The sequence below is a fragment of the Triticum aestivum genome, chromosome 4D, assembly GCF_018294505.1.
Source record: "Triticum aestivum cultivar Chinese Spring chromosome 4D, IWGSC CS RefSeq v2.1, whole genome shotgun sequence".
NCBI lineage: Eukaryota > Viridiplantae > Streptophyta > Magnoliopsida > Poales > Poaceae > Triticum > Triticum aestivum.
The window spans coordinates 53,108,513-53,126,051 of record NC_057805.1 but is presented as its reverse complement, the minus strand read 5'-3'; the positions used below and the strand labels follow the sequence as shown (position 1 = coordinate 53,126,051).

At 43.8% G+C, this 17,539-nt stretch overlaps 1 pseudogene; it reads right to left on the bottom strand.

Annotated features, from left to right (window-relative positions):
* Positions 1-512: 512 nt before the first annotated feature.
* On the bottom strand, positions 513-5,379 carry LOC123096143 (probable NAD kinase 2, chloroplastic; annotated as a pseudogene).
* Between the last annotated feature and the right edge of the window lie 12,160 nt (positions 5,380-17,539).

The window sequence follows — 17,539 nt, the reverse complement described above, 5'->3', positions numbered from 1 at the left end:
TCTGTGACCAAGTCCGTGTTTTTTTTTTGCTGTGCATTTTTCCACTTCAGTTTTGCTAGAATTTCTAAAGCAGGAGGGATGATGTTCCATAGGATGTACTCCTATTTGGGTATTTATCACTCGTGGCAATACTGCAGTAATCTCACATGATTACCATTCTTGACTGCTTGACTTGACAGAAAGCTGCACCCCCTTCATTTTACATTACATATGATACTGTTGACTGTTCAGGAATAGCAATTGAAAGTGCATTGTTCATCTTCACAGAGGAGACTGAATCGATATCTCTGTGGTAAATCACTAGAGTATGTGTGACATCTTGATCCTTCAAATAGAATCTTCACATAGTAATGCTAAGTTTTCCCCTCGAAGAAGGCTCCTGTAATACATAGATAACACTAATAGTCCACAGCTGCTCAGCTCTTGGCATGCTCGTTTTCCCCTCGAAGAAGGCCATATACTGTTGATTTAAAGAGCGTACAATTACAAACACTATCAGTGTTACCATCATCTGCTGTCAGGTCAAAAAGTCTGCCTGTCTTCTGTAACATTACAGATGCTACAGAAAAGATCATCTATCTTCTAACAGAAGGAGGTTATCTATGTATAGAGCCCATGTATCAATGTATGTACAGGAACATGCTAGGGTTCTAGTGTGTGTGTCTAGGGGTGTCTAGAGCGCCTTCTCGTCCAGCCTCTCATTCCAGTTCAGGCACCTGATCAAGCTGCGGAACCAGTTGCCGGTTCGGTCCGATTTGTTGACTGTTGGGAGCAGGTGCTTGCTCATGGATATATGAAGAGAGTCTCCTCGCGACAGCTGCTGCCGCCTTTTGCCGTCGAAGGACACCCATGCATTGCTTCTCGCGTCATCCGGGATCTGGTAAAAATCACAAAGTCAGCAGCAGAGCAAGCATGTGGTATTGTAGGGTAACAAGGCCAGCGATATTCTCGAGACATAAGAATGCCAAGCACTTAACAGGATGAGGTACTGACATAAGAATACATGAGAATATTAGGCATTTCTTTCACCATCCATCTATTGGAGGATTTCCGTACCTTCAATTCAAGCCGTGCGGAATCAGGAAGGATGACAGGTCTAAATGACAGCGAGTATGGGCAGATTGGAGTGAACAGCATACATGGGACATTTAGATGTACCTGGACAGCAAAACCACAATGATCACAGTAAATAACTTGTTCTTTTCACTTGATATATGGAAGTACGCATGGGAAAAGGAACGAACTGACTGGCAAGAAAGAAAGTTTTACTAAACACACAAGTAATGCAATTGCGGTGCTCAAAAGATAAAAGCGCACATGACATAATGCATTTGAACGAAGCACTCCACCAGCAAAGCAGACAAACATGTCATAGCATCAGTTTCCGTTATTCAGCCTTGAGGTATGCGTTGCCCCCAAGATTTAAAATACAAGATCTTAACTGCAGCAGGTAGATTGAATCTTGCTCACAGGCAACAGAGAAAGATTTTGTATTATGATTGAAGTAGATGGTGTGTATACAAACATGTGCGAGTGAAGCTTGTGAGAAGCGTTTGTATTTTTTTAAGCTTTGTCAAAAGGAACCACTTATCAATTCCGCAGTGGAAATCAAGGACAAGGAGCTTTCCAGATGTTCATCGGCCTGGCTTCCTTGAAACAGGTACTGGATGCATGACAGATAGTAGTTTTACTCACATAACCAAATTTCTGTCGTAAATGTAAAATTATATCCATATGCTGCACAACTGAGAAATACATGTCACATGGATGAAAATATAACACAAGAAACATGCATTATGTGAATCTGGAAAATGCTTTTGTACATGCATAATTTAAGTTAATGCTTTTGCTCAGTTCTTCCTAGTAATATAACTTGCAAAAATTAACCTACCATTGAATCCCCTGCTGCAGTAGAGTATGCTGTGCTGTCAGTTGGTGTTGCTACTATCATACCATCTCCTTGAACCTATATACATTCCCATTAATTCAAAGAAGTTGGAAGTTATAGTGGGTACATAGTAGTACAACAATCCTGAACATCTAAGTAAATTCAAGCATCAAACAGTAATATAATCTCCAGGACTACAAGATCAAGCGTACCAAGCAGACTCAGCTACACTATTATGTGGCTATTGCAATAACCGTTTCTTTCGGGCACCAAGTGATAAAAGTATCAAACGATGAAGGACAGTTCAGTTTGTAGAAATTTTGAAACATAAGTGACCACTGGCTAAACTTTTCTAGCATAATACAGAATTTGGAGGTGCCACCCATGAAAATTGAGTTAATTCAATATTTGGAGAAATATAGACGAAGGGCAATGATGCATAGTTACCAAGGAAAAAGGCACAAATAGAGACATCTAGTTCCTAAGACTTTATACAGATCTTGCATTATGTGAAGTCAGAAATCCAAGAGATCCAAGATTGAGTGCGACAACAGGTGGTACAGAGGTTCTAAATAAGTTTGATGCGTGTAATATGACCCCGCCACCACCCAAGCATGTGACAAAATCATGATGTAAGGCAAGTCTCTGAACATAAAGCATTAACTTGCAAGCACTAGCACTATATCTATAATTTTATCGAATACATAATTTGCATGCCGGAACTTTATTCTTTAAGATGACTAGAGTACATTTTGCTACCAGATACGAAAAAAGGAACGAGGTATTGATATATGAATGATATGCAATAAATATATATGTACTAAAAAATGGAAGTGTGCATCCACCTCTTTAGCCTCTTCCATGAGCTCATCACCTAATTTCTTCAACAGTAAGACAGTCTTGGGAGGAGTTCTCCACATAAACATCTGTTGCTGGGTGCTAGGATGAGTAAAAGCTAAAGATGATTCTGTTACTTTTTCTCTAGTACAAGAGAATCCATCTGTTCGTACTAGAAACATCTCAGCTTTTCTTCTTGACTGAACTCTGACAACACAAGTTGCAGTGGCACAAATACTTCCATCAATTGTATCTGATCACTGATGGGTACTCCTACCTCTCAAGATAAGGACCACCATTCTTTTCAGATGGTTCTTGTGATCCAAGCTGAGCATTCCCATTGTGATTGCTGGCATGAGACGTTTTAGGATCAATAGTTAGGGCGAAGCTGCACTTTCCTTTTCTTCAAGAGAAGTGGAGGTTCCAGTGTTCGACGGTTTTCCATTAGTGGTACTTTAAGAAACCGATAGTATATAATCATTGTCAAATAATGTCCCATTTGCGCTTTTCAGAACCATCATGTCTGCTGCTTCACAATCAATGGCTTCATTATGTTCAGCTCTGAGATTTTGTTTTCTCTTTGAGATCATCAGGCTACTCGATCATCTCCGGGAGTTCAGAACGATTTGGATAAACTTTTTTTTGCTTCTAAAAAAATTTGGTCATCTCCTTTCTAGAGAAAACATTGCAAGTAGGAAACTGTGCCTTAAGGGGACTAGTCTCCAGTTTAAAATCTGAAAGAAGTTCTGTCCTGCTGTCATGCATTTCACCTTGTTCAGTGCTTTGACCATTGGGAAGGGTATAAGTAACTTCCAGATTATCGCTTGTAATTTCTATGTCTATATCATGTGCTTCCCCAGCATCCACGGTTATATCAGATTCACTATTGCACCATTTTCACTACCATTTGAGGAGGAACATGGGCCACTTGTGTGCTGTACTGTCAGATCATTCTTCAGTGCCTTACCATTCACAATTGGTGACCGCTTTTTGGTGGCCAGTCTCTCTGCATGAGTAGCATACTGCTTCCATCTGGAGACCATTGCAGACGTCCTACTAATCCCTTCCTTGCTATGAAGATAGATGGGCTTCTTCATTCCATCTGACACAAGTGCCGCATATTGTTGAATCTGTTCGGCTGAAGAGCAGTCCCAATCTCAACTGACCTGTTGACCACCTCTATCTTTCCAGATGATACAGCTTCGCTTCTGCTGAAAGGTCTAAATCATCTTTAACATCTTCCTCCCGGAGATCGACAATAGTTCGGAATCCCTAGGCCAATAACCATGCAAGACCCTCCTCACTGACTTGCCCTCCCCTCCAAAATGCAACCTCCAACTCGTCTGTCGCCGAAACATCTGGCACAGTTGAGTACACCGGAAACCAATTTGCAAAGAATGTTGGACAGGGATGACCATCAACCCTTGCGAAACCCGCATCATAACAGGCATTCTTCAACCTTTGCAGCCTCATCCAGATATCCAATCCTCAGGCCTCATTCGGTACAAAGATAGCTAACAAGTGCAACCTGCATGCTCTCACAACACCGCTTCATATCACCACGGAACAAGGCCAGTGGTGGAATCCTATCCATCGCGCGCTCGCGACACCTGACCGTCCTGCAAGCACCTCTGTCCTACCTTGGTTCAGCAATGCCAGCATGCAGCCAAGCACGGCAGCAACCTTGTCGTCCAGCACTGGCAGGTCCTCGGACTGCACATCATACCGGACAGGGCACTCGCCTGTCTCTGGATCACAGAGCCGACATGACAGCATTTTGGAGCTGCTCTGCGGCAGTATGCCTCAATTTCTGCGATGTCGCCAGGCACTGGACCCGCCCACAACAGCTAGGATAAGTCCCTTGTGTGAGAATTCTACAGCAAAGAATGTGACCCATCAGTCAGGAAGCAACACTACAATATCATCTGGAGCTATCGATGCAATCACACAAGCAACAAAGTTTCCACTTCATTTCTAGCTTCAAGCCAAGTGCTCGATCAAATGCCCACAGAAACCATATACAGGCTAGGACCATATATACAGAAAAGCATGTGCCATCAGCCATCCGTCCCATAAATGGGTACAATTTGCATATCGAAGGTTCAAAAGGTAGAAGCCGCTAAGATCGCTAGACCAAGGGTGGCGCCCCGAGTCGCTTCCACGAACTGTTCGACGTAATGCTCGAGAACGGGGAGGGAGCCAACTAACCTGGGAATCGAGCAGGATCCGGGAACTGAAGGACGACGCCGCGGCGCGCCGCCGCGGGGCGCCAGCACCACCACCACCTGCCGGCGGCGATCCAGGCGACACGTTCGCCAGCGAGCGGCGGCGGCGGCGGGAGCGGGAGCTCGGCGGGCCCGTGCTGCGCGCAGACGGCGAGCATCACACGAGGACGAGAGGAGCGGAAGGATGCGCGACGCTGTCGAGGCCGCCCGTGGTCTCGGCGTGCCTCTCGATGGCATCCACAGTCAGGAGGTGGAGTAAAAAACTGTGGCTTCTGATGAGGGAGTGGGGAGAAGAAACCCGGTAGGGAAAACAACAGGCGAACTGGCAAACTCTCCGCGGCAGGTTGGTCACGCTGCCGCCATTTGTGGGTGGCTGTGTGCAAATTGCTGTAGCCGATCTCAAATGGAGCGCGCGAGCGCGCGCGCGCACACAAGTATGAGGAGAACTACACGGATAGTATGAGGGGTGATCAGAGTCTCTTTTCTATTAGATTGTCATTCTCGGAGGTTTGCTAACTTTTACATCTCGGATGTCCAAAAACATCTCTCCAATAAACAATGTAGATGCAAAAAAATACACCTCCGTCTTGGAGATATAAACTACAACACCTCGCGCTGCAAATATACATCTCCATCCACTGGAGATGTAAAAACATTAGCCGCGCGCCAACCGCCATTCGATTTTCTTTCCTAGCCCCTCTTCTTCCTCCTGCTGCCCCGCCGTACCGCCGCCGCCCGCCGGCAAGCCGGCCACACCCCGCCGTCGTTGGCCCGCGCCAAATCCGCCCCCTTTGGCACCCCTGCCGCCTGTTTCGACCGCCGGCCGCCGCCGCACGCCACAAATCGAGCGGTTTTCCGCCGCCGCTCGATTCCACCACCGTCACTCGGTTCCACTGCCGTTGCTCGATTCCACCGCCGTCATCGCTCGATTCCACCACCCCCGCCGCCCCGCCCGCATCACCAGCTGCATCCCCACACCGCCACCGCTCGATTCCACCACCGCCGCCGCCCGCAGCCCGGCACCGCCACCTACATCCGCCGGCAGCCCCTCCATGCTCCGGCCGCCGCGTATCAGCTACCGCAACTTCTCTCGTTTGCCCCAAAGGACGCGTCTCGCTCCCAGCTATCTGTAGAGTCAAACGCCGCTGCAAATCGTCGCCCGTAGAGCAAACCCAAGGCACTCCACCGTGCTTGATGGTCGCCGGCGGGACAACTAGTTTACATCTCCATTTTGCATCATCTATTGGAGTTGCACTTTTACATCTTCTGTTGGAGTTGCCACTTTTTTAAAGATGTAAAAGGCACTTTTTGGAGATGTAAACTTCTGTCTTACATCTCTAAATTTACATTTTCTATTGGAGATGCTCTGAACGGATAAGGTTCAGATATTCAGTTTGGCGAAGGTATCATGGCCCACATCGTGTGGTTTGGGTTTTATTATGGGATTTTTTTAGTTTTTTTAATTGTTTGGATTGCTTACCACACGTGTCACGTGGTATGTTTTTTTAGTTTATACTTCATATCTGAAAAGCACAGTAGACAAAATAAGATTATATCTTGGTTACAAATTATGGACCCTCTCATCTGGCTGACATTTGCTGGGAGGGGATGGCATTTGCGAATGTTTCCATAGCAGTTTTAGTTGTGTGTGGCGTGGCATTTCTTCAGAGCGACATGATTTTTTGAAATGAAGGCTCAAAACTGCCATCCTCTCAGAAAATGTCAAGTCGCTATGAACAAACTGACACCTCCGATGCAACTAAAACTGAAATCAGAAGAAAGAAAGTAAAAAAAATTCAAAATGAATTCTTTCATGATCAACATTGATGAATTTTTTAACTGTGTGCAATTTTTTGTGATGAAATCACATTCGTGTAGGTTTGGGCAAAAAAGACAAATGGATGCTCCAAAATGCTTCCAACAAGTATTTTCGAAGCATCAATTTTGTCTTTTTTGCCCAGATATACACAAATGTGATTTCATCACAAATATTTGCACGCATTTAAAACATTCATCAATATTTTCAGTTTAGTTTAGTGCTGGCCAACTCATTTCACAAGAACATATTTGGCCAGCACTGAACTAAACTGAAAAAGATTTCTGACTAAATAAGGAAGTACCATAACAAGATTGCTATGTATTCAAGATATCATGATAACAATTCAAATGACAACAAATTGGAAGAAGAAACATTGAGACTTCGGTCTTCGTATTATTTGATAGATTATCCATTACAACCATACAACCCTAATAACTACAGCAACCATGCCACTTCAGCATGGAGCCAAACCCAAAACATCTACTTAGTCTGCTCAATTAAGAACAACTTCACATAGCACTCATTTATCAACATCTCACTTCTTCATAATTAAGATGAAACACATCACCCAAAGCACCATAACAGTAGCCATCACCAGCTTTAGCAACAGTAGGATCTCTCTACCTAATCCAAGCAGCATAGCAACTTGCTACTTGGTAGCAAAGTTTTGGTCACTAGGGGTGCCAAAATGTACTCTGCTTGCAATGCCTCTTCCAACTATGCTTCTTGGGTTCATTGATTCAGTCCTCTTCCTCTCAAGCTCTCTCCTCTTCTGTCCTTAGCTGCACCTATTGCATCCACAACAGCATCACCAACAAAAACCCTATTTTCAACCAGATGCTACACATATTCTAGCTCCCAGTGCCAGAAATCACAGGTGACCTACGAAAAAATAACATCTTTATTTCACAGAGACAAACAACTGAACCAAAGCAAGGGCATGTCTTGATAAAACAGATGAAACACGACAAGTTTCGTTAACTGGAAAAAGTTCAGTTAACTATTATATACGCAACCTACACTAGCAATAAATAATGTGCATGGATCATAGCAAAACAAGTGTGCATGAACTAACTTGTTAACTAACTAGTTAACTTAATTGGCAAGCAGAACCTATAATTAAGGTTCAAGCCTAATTTAAATTGGGACAAGTAAGTAGAGCTATTTTAAATAGGACAAGGCATGGAATCTTAATTGTGCTTCAATATATACTTAGTTTATACATAAAATAGGACAAGGCATATAATTGACAAGTAGCAAATAAAACAGATTAATTATACTCCTTACAGACCAGACAACCAGTGAAGAATATCAAGCACAAAGGAAGGCAAACAAATCGAACATGCCACACTTACAGTGTGTTTGCTGCACCTGTAGAAGACCCACCCATCATGCTTGTCGGTGCTAGAGCGGTAGGACTTGACTTGGTCACCACAATCCGGGCACCTGATTAATGGAATAACAATGGAGCGGCCACGCAGTCCAGAGCGCACGCAGGTCGAAGATGACATGAGGACGACACCGCTAACGGATGGAGTTGCTGCAGTCAATGGCTACGCCAGCGGCGGACGGCGGCGGTAATGGCTGAGGCGGTGGGGAGGGAATTTGGGAACTAGGGTTGGGAGAGGAGAGAGTGAGGGGCGGGGCAGGACCCGACCAGGTGAACGGCTCGGTCCGACCAGGTGGGGCGCAGCTCTTTTGTTCTGGAATTTTTGAAAAAAATGCCTTGCTGCGTATTCAGGAGAACGAGCATACATGGTAGTCAGCGTACACATGGCAAGGGTTGACTTAGTCCAGATAAGCGTGTACGTATAATAAATTGTATAATGGACCGTATGTGAACCCCTAGAGCAAGTTTGGTGGTCGTATTTTGGGTGTTTGTAACCACAATGACGGTGTTCCGGACTAGGGGGCACTGGCCTGGTCGGCCCGTGGTCCTCGGGCTGGGCTGATGGGCCCTCATTTCGCTCAAGGTGGACTCCGGAAGCCGCACGCCGGAGGCGTGATCGAGACTACATCTACCAGAGACTTGATGTATGATAAGCCACAAGTATAGGGGATCGCAACAGTTTTCGAGGGTAGAGTATTCAACCCAAATTTATTGACTCGACACAAGGGGAGCCAAAGAATATTCTCAAGTATTAGCAGTTGAGTTGTCAATTCAACCACACCTGGAAGACTTAATATCTACAGCAAAGTATTTAGTAGCAAAGTAGTAGTTTTTGTAGTAATCGTAACAGTGGCAACGGAAAAGTAACTAAGCAAAGATCAATATGTAACATAGGGTGACACAGAACTAGCTCCAGTTCATCAATGTAATGTAGGCATGTATTCCGAATATAGTCATACGTGCTTATGGAAAAGAACTTGCATGACATCTTTTGTCCTACCCTCCCATGGCAGCGGGGTCCTATTGGAAACTATGGGATATTAAGGCCTCCTTTTAATAGAGTACCAGACCAAAGCATTAACACTTAGTGAATACATGAACTCCTCAAACTACGATCATCACCGGGAGTGGTCCCGATTATTGTCACTTCGGGGTTGCCGGATCATAACACATAGTAGGTGACTATTGACTTGCAAGATATGATCAAGAACTCACATATATTCATGAAAACATAATAGGTTCAGATATGAAATCATGGCACTTGGGCCCTAGTGACAAGAATTAAGCATAGAAAAGTCATAGCAACATCAATCTTAGAACATAATGGATACTAGGGATCAAACCCTAACAAAACTAACTCGATTACATGGTAAATCTCATCCAACCCATCACCGTCCAGCAAGCCTACGATGGGATTACTCACGCACGGTGGTGAGCATCATGAAATTGGTGATGGAGGATGGTTGATGATGAAGATGGTGACGGATTCCCCTCTTCGGAGCCCCGAACGGACTCCAGATCAGCCCTCCCGAGGAAGATTGGGGCTTGGCGGCGGCTCCGTATCATAAAATGCGATGCATCCTTCTCTCTGATTTTTTTCTCCCCGAAAGTGAATATATGGAGTTGGGGTTGAGGTCGGTGGAGTCCCAGGGGGCCCACGAGGCAGAGGGCGCGCCCAGGGGGGCCTGCACCCTCGTGGACAGGGTGTGGGCCCCCCTGATGCTGATTCTTTCGCCAATATTTTTCATTAATTCCAAAACGTGTCTCCGTGGATTTTCAGGTCATTCCGAGAACTTTTATTTTTGCGCAAAAATAACACCATGGCAGTTCTGCTGAAAACAACGTTAGTCTGGGTTAGTTCCATTCAAATCATGCAAGTTAGAGTCCAAAACAAGGGAAAAAGTGTTTGGAAAAGTAGATACGCTGGAGACGTATCAACTCCGCTAAGCTTAAACCTTTGCTTGTCCTCACGCAATTCAGTTGACAAACTGAAAGTGATAAAGAAAAACTTTTACAAACTCTGTTTGATCTTGTTGTTGCAAATATGTAAAGCCAGCATTCAAGTTTTCAGCAAAGATTATGAACTAACCATATTCACAATAACATTTAGGTCTCATGTTTACTCATATCAATGGCATAATCAACTAGCGAGCAATAATAATAAATCTCGTATGACAACACTTTCTCAAAACAATCATAACATGATATAACAAGATGGTATCTCGCTAGCCCATTCTGAGACCGCAAAACATAAATGTAGAGCACCCCTGAAGATCAAGGACTGACTAGACATTGTAATTCATGGTAAAAGAGATCCAGCCACATTCATACTCAATGTAAATTAATAGCAATGCATGCGAATGACAGCGGTGCTCTCCAACTGGTGCTTTTTAATAAGAGGATGATGACTCAACATAAAAGTAAATAGATAGGCACTTCGCAGAGGAAAGCAGGGATTTGTAGAGGTGCCAGAGCTCGAGTTTTGAAATAGAGGTAAATAATATTTTGAGTCGCATACTTTCATTGTCAACATAACAACCAAGAGATCTCCATATCTTCCATGCTACACACATTATAGGCGGTTCCCAAAGAGAATGGTAAAGTTTGTACTCCCCCACCACCAACAAGCATCAATCCATGGCTTGCCCAAAACAACGGGTGCCTCCAACTAACAACAATCTTGGGGGAGTTTTGTTTGCAATTAATTTGATTTGATTTGAGCATGGGACTGGGCATCCCGGTTACCAGCCATTTTCTCGTGAGTGATGAGCAGAGTCCACTCATCGTGAGAATAACCCACCTAGCATGGAAGATATAGACATCCCTAGTTGATACATGAGCTATTCGAGCATACAAAACAGAATTTCATTTGAAGGTTTAGAGTTTGGCACATACAAATTTACTTGGAATGGCAGGTAAATACCGCATATAGGAAGGTATGGTGGACTCATATGGAATAACTTTGGGGTTTATGGAAGTGGATGCACAAGCAGTATTCCCGCTTAGTACAAGTGAAGGCTAGAAAGAGACTGGGAAGCGACCAACTAGAGAGCGACAACAGTCATGAACATGCATTAAGATTAATCAACAATGAGTGCAAGCATAAGTAGGATATAAATCACTGTGAACATAAATATCATGGAGGCTATGTTGATTTTGTTTCAACTACATGCGTGAACATGTGCCAAGTCAAGCCACTCGAATCGTTCAAAGGACGATACCACCCTATCATACCACATCACAACCATTTTAATAGCATGTTGGCACGCAAGGTAAACCATTAGAAACTCCTAGCTAATTAAGCATGGCATGAGCAACTATAATCTCTAATTGTCATTGAAAACATGTTTCATTCATAATAGACTGAATCAGGAACGATGAACTAATCATATTTACAAACAAGATAGGTCGAGTTCATACCAGCTTCTCTCATCTCACTCAGTCCATCATATATCGTCATTATTGCCTTTCACTCGCACGACCGAACGGTGTGGATAATAATAATAGTGCACGTGCATTGGACTAAGCTGGAATATGCAAGCATTTAATACAAGGGAGAAGACAAGGTAATATGGGCTCTTGATTAAATCAACAATAATGCATATGAGAGCCACTCAACATTTTCATCATGGTCTTCTCCTCTCGACCCCCAAAGAAAAGAAAAGAAATAAAACTATTTACACGAGAAAGCTCCCAACAAGCAAAAGAAGAACGAGAAATCCTTTTAGGTTTTCTTTTAATTACTACTACTACAGGCATGGAAAGTAAACTAGCTAAAAGCTACAACTAATTTTTTTGGTTTTTCTTAAGGGTTTTCAGACACACAAGAAGAAGCTTAGAAAAGAAAATAAACTAGCATGGATAGTACAATGAAAAAGTATGAGAACCGACAACTGGCATGAGTGTGTGAACATGAATGTAATGTCGGTGAGAAATGCGTACTCCCCCAAGCTTAGGCTTTTGTCCTAAGTTGGTCTATGCCCACGGATCGAAGCTACTCTCTCCGGTGTACTGAGGAGGGTCCTCAGGGTGCCACTGGTTGGCGATCTCCTCCGGATCCCACTGATAAACAGACTGTCGATAAGGGTCAAGTGGTGGCTCAGGCTCAGGCTCTGGGACTTGTGTCAGCCTCCATTATGCATAAATGGCCTCGGGAAAGATGAGGTACGTGCTTGAAAGTATGTTAAACAAAGAGGGTGCAGGCAAGGTAATAGTCTCACAGTGAGTTTTATCAAATATCAAATTATACTTAATCATCTTCTTCTTATTTTTAACAATAAATTCATGTGCTACTGTACTCTTATAATCAAGAAAAATAGGGGCAGCAAATTTTCCTCTTTCTCATAGTGCCTAATAGGTATCTCAAAGTGTTTAGCAAGGCGTGAAGCAAAGATGCCTCTGAAGATGGGGCCCTTTTTACGGTTCAAACTTAATCGTTTAGCAACAATAGCGCCTAAGCTGAAAGTTGTATCATGAAACAAAGCATGGCGCAAAATGACAAGATCAGGAGCACTAGGATTTCCACCGTTCCCGCGACCAATTAAGCATCTACTAGCAAATATCGCAAAGTAACGTAGAACAGAAAAATGTATACTAGTAATTCTTGCATCGGAAGCTTTCCTCGTTTCCCCTACAACAATTCTATCAATAAATCCATCCACATCACTACGATGTGGTTCCTTGATGCTGCCCACAAAGGGTATCTTGCAGACCCGACAAAAATCATGGAGTGACATCTCCTTAACCTCATCATATAAGTGAAACTCCACTAAAGGTGGTGATTTCTTAGCATGGAAATAAAAATTTTGCACAAAAATATTAGTGAGTAGGAGATATTGTTCGCGCTGGTCGTGGAGGAAGTCAGTGAGGCCTCCGCGGTGTGAGGAAGATTGTATTTGGGCTTTTTATTCTCCTCATTCTACTTATCCTTCGAGCTTCGGCTCGAAGAGCTCCTCAACAATCTCTACATCATTCTCTTTCTCTGGAAAATTTCTGAAATTTTTAGTGACTCAAAATAAAAGTGAACCAAACTCAACAAAATTGATAGAAACTACTCCCACAGGTGCCTAGAGGCTACATCATGCATTAAGACTACTTTGGACCATATAAATTTGACATGCAAGCTCAAGAACAGGGTCACCTTAGCAGCAAAAAATTGCAATAAATAAAGCACTAGTACAAAAACTAATTGGACCATTGGAGGAGTCACATACTGAAGAACAATCCCCCAAAACAGTTTTGTGAATGGAGCTTTGAGCAAAGAGATTGAAAACGGTAGCAAGATGAGCTAGAACACAAGTTTGAGCTATGGGAGGATTTTCTCTGGAGGAAGACGAAGTGAGTGGGTGCTGGAATAAGTGGAGGGGGTCCACGTGGGGCCCACGAGGCAGGGGCGCGCCCTGTGCCCTTGTGGCCAAATGGTGGGCCCCCTGGTGTGTTCTCAGTACCAGGAATTCTTAAATATTCTACAAAAAATCATATTTCATTTTCAGGACATTTGGAGAACTTTTATTTTCGGGGTATTTTTATTGCAAGGATAATTCAGAAAACAGACAGAAAATACTAATTTTGCTTTATTTAATCTAAATACATAAAGTAAAAGGAGGGTACACAGAGTTGTGCTTTCTAACTTCATCCATCTCGTGCTCATCAAAAGGAATCCACTAACAAGGTTGATCAAGTCTTGTTAACAAACTCTTTCCGAATAACATGAAACCGGAGAATTTTTTAATAACACTAGGTTACCTCAACGGGGATATGCATGTCTCCGACAATAAGAATATCATATTTCTTCTTGACAGTAGGAAGAGGGAATTCAAAACCTCCAATAGTAATCGTTGAAATTTTTCCAATAGAATTGATACTGTGGACTTGAGGTTGTTTCCTCGGAAAGTGTACCGTATGCTCATTACCATTAACATGAAAAGTGACATTGCCTTTGTTGCAATCAATAATAGCCCCTGCAGTATTCAAAAAGGGTCTACCAAGGATAATCGACATATATACTATCGTCCTCGGGAATATCATGTAACGCCCACGATGCGGCTATATCTCCCATGTGTCGAGGCACGACTTAGAGGCATAACCGCATAGTGGTTTTGTCGCAAGAAGGGTCATCTTCACACAATCCCATGTAATGAACAAGAATGGGATAAAGAGTTGGCTTACAATCGCCACTTCACACAATACATAAATAAATATCATACATCATTCAAAATACAATCATACCGACCGACTACGGTCAAAATCCAGATGAAAATAAGACAACCCCAAATGATAGATTCCCGATCGTCCCAACTGGGCTCCACTACTGATCATCAGGAAAAGACACATAGTAACGACCACGTTCCTCGTCGAACTCCCACTTGAGATCGACCCCATCGTCTGCACTGGCATCGTCGGCACCTGCAACTGTTTTGGTAGAATCTGTGAGTCACGGGGACTCAGCAATCTCACACCCGCGAGATCAAGACTATTTAAGCTTATAGGAAAGGTTGGAGCAAAGAGGTGGAACTGCAGCGGCAATCAGCGTATATGGTGGCTAACTTGCGCAAATGAGAGCGAGAAGAGAAGCAATGGAACGGGCGTCATCTAGCAAATGACCAAGAAGTGATCCTGAACACCTACTTACGCCATTCATAACTCAGACCGTGTTCACTTCCCGGACTCCGCCGAGAAGAGACCATCACGGCTACACACGCAGTTGATGTATTTTAATTGGGTCAAGTGACAAATTATCTACAACCGGACATTAACAAATTCCCATCTGCCTCATAAGCGCGGGCACGGCTTTCGAAAGATATTACCCTACAGGGGTGTCCCAACTTAGCCCATCATAAGCTCTCACGGTCAACGAAGGATAAACCTTCTCCCGGAAAGACCCGATCAGTCTCGGAATCCCGGTTTACAAGACATCTCGACAATGGTAAAACAAGACCAGCAAAGCCGCCCGAATGTGCGGACAAATCCCGATAGGAGCTGCACAAATCTCGTTCTCAGGGCACACCGGATAAGTCAAGCTACGAGTAAAACCAGACCTCGAGTTTCCCCGAGGTGGCCCCGCAGGCTGCTCGGTTCGGACCAACACTCGAAGGAGCATTGGCCCCCCGGGGGGGGGGGGGGTTAAAATAAAGATGACCCTCGGGCTCGCGAAAACCCGAGGGAAAAGGCTTAGGCGGCAAATAGTAAAACCAAAGTTGGGCCTTGCTGGAGGAGTTTTATTCAAGGCGAACTGTCAAGGGGGTCCCATAAATCACCCGACCGCGTAAGGAACGCAAACTCAAGGAACATAATCCCGGTATATCAGTAACTAGGGCGGCAAGAGTGGAACAAAACACCAGGCATAAGGCCGAGCCTTCCACCCTTTACCAAATATATATAGATGCATTAATTAAATAAGAGATATTGTGATATCCCAACATATCCATGTTCCGACATGGAACAAACTTCAACTTCACCTGCAACTAGCAACGCTATAAGAAGGGCTGAGCAAAAGCGGTAACATAGCCAAACAACGGTTTGCTAGGAAAGGATGGTTAGAGGCTGACATGGCAAAATGGGAGACATGATATAGCAAGTGATAGGTAGCGGAGCATGGCAATAGAGCGAACAACTAGCAAAGCAAAGATAGAAGTGATTTCGAGGGGTGGTCATCTTGCCTGCAAGATTCTCAGAGTTGTCGAAAGCTTGATCCTCGTAAGCGTACTCAACAGGTTCCTCGTTCACGAACTCGTCTCCCAGCTCTACCCAAGACAAGAACACAAACAAACGGAACCACAATCAACAACGAGAAATGCACAAGCAACATGATGCAAAACATGTATGGGATGCAAGATATGATGTGCGATGCATATGCGTGCTCCGGAAGGAAAATGATGAACATGGAAGTAACTTGACAAACCAAGCATGCCACTGGAAAGAAGAGATGATTTCGGTCGAAATCGATATAAAGATCACCGGAAACGGATGCACGGTTTGCAAATGGCAAGCAAAACAAGAATGACACGAATCTGCGATAAACAGCATGGTAGCACTTAGAATGCAACAAGTAACAATACTACAGCACCCCAACGTAGCAACAAAGCTTGGCAAAATATGAACACTGAGCTACGGCTAGATCACAACATAACAAGCTCAAACAAGCATGGCAAAAGTGCAAAAGATAACAGGTTCACAGACTTAGAGAAAAACTGGACATGGCAGAAAACAGCATCAGGTAGCAATGTTCAGAGCACGAAATCAACATGCTACAAGAACTTAACATAGCAAAACAAGGCATGGAGTGTTCTACTAGATGCACATGACAAAAGTCCCTTACTGACCATAAGCCAAAAAGGACCAGAAGTTATGATGGCAAGCATGTAAACATAGCAAGTTTCGTTATCAGGTTTCAGACTTAGCAGAAAACAGAGCATGGCAGAAATAATAATATGTAGGCCTCTTTGTGAGCTTGATGCACTCAGTACAGAGCAATTCATGACAAACCAAGCACACATACAGCAAGATGGCATGTTTATGAAGCTATCCATGGCAAGAACAATAGCATAGCATGTATGGATCAACTACAATAAGCTTGGCAACATTGCATATCATGTTAAGAATCTGCCAGAAATATTTTATAGCAAGAGTAGAGCAAGATTGAGTCATGCTATGGCACACCATAATTGCACAAAATTGCAGGAAGGGATCAATTACAACTATATCTACAAAACATCCTTAATGAACATCTCCAAAATATGCATGGATCTCTCTATAACATCAAGTTTACATGGCAACAAAATTACAGCAGACAAGGACTTGGAGAAATCACTAAGTCCCTGAAATCAGAAATATTACGGGGCCTACTTTGCATTCTTGTGCTAGTCACCACAGAGATCATAAAAATACATGGACTACACCACTGAAAAGATGGCATGACATACTTCAAAACACATGTAGAGCTCATGCCCATAAGATGCACAGAATAAATGATACAAAAATGACAAATCTCCAAGTTCTGATAAGAACCAGAGAATAACAGCAACTAGCCCTCTGCCAATAGAGATTTGGGCATCAAGATGACCTCTAATGAACATGGTGCAATTGAACGAAATGAAGAGCATCACGAGGCAAACAATTTGACATATTACTCGCGCGAATCGGAGCTACATAAGAAGAGTTGTACAACGATGAACAGGGGCATATAATATTAAAGATGCAAAAAACTTAGAAAATTTGAGGGGGCTCGGGGTCAACCGCTACAGTGGCCCGATCGGATCTGGCCGGGCTCCTCGAGCTCGGGCTCGGCGACGGGAGAGAAGAGGAGCCGGGCGGCCGGAGGGAGAGGAAGGCGCCAGGGGGGAGAGGAGCGGCGGCGGCGGCGGGCCGGTGGTCGGTGCGGG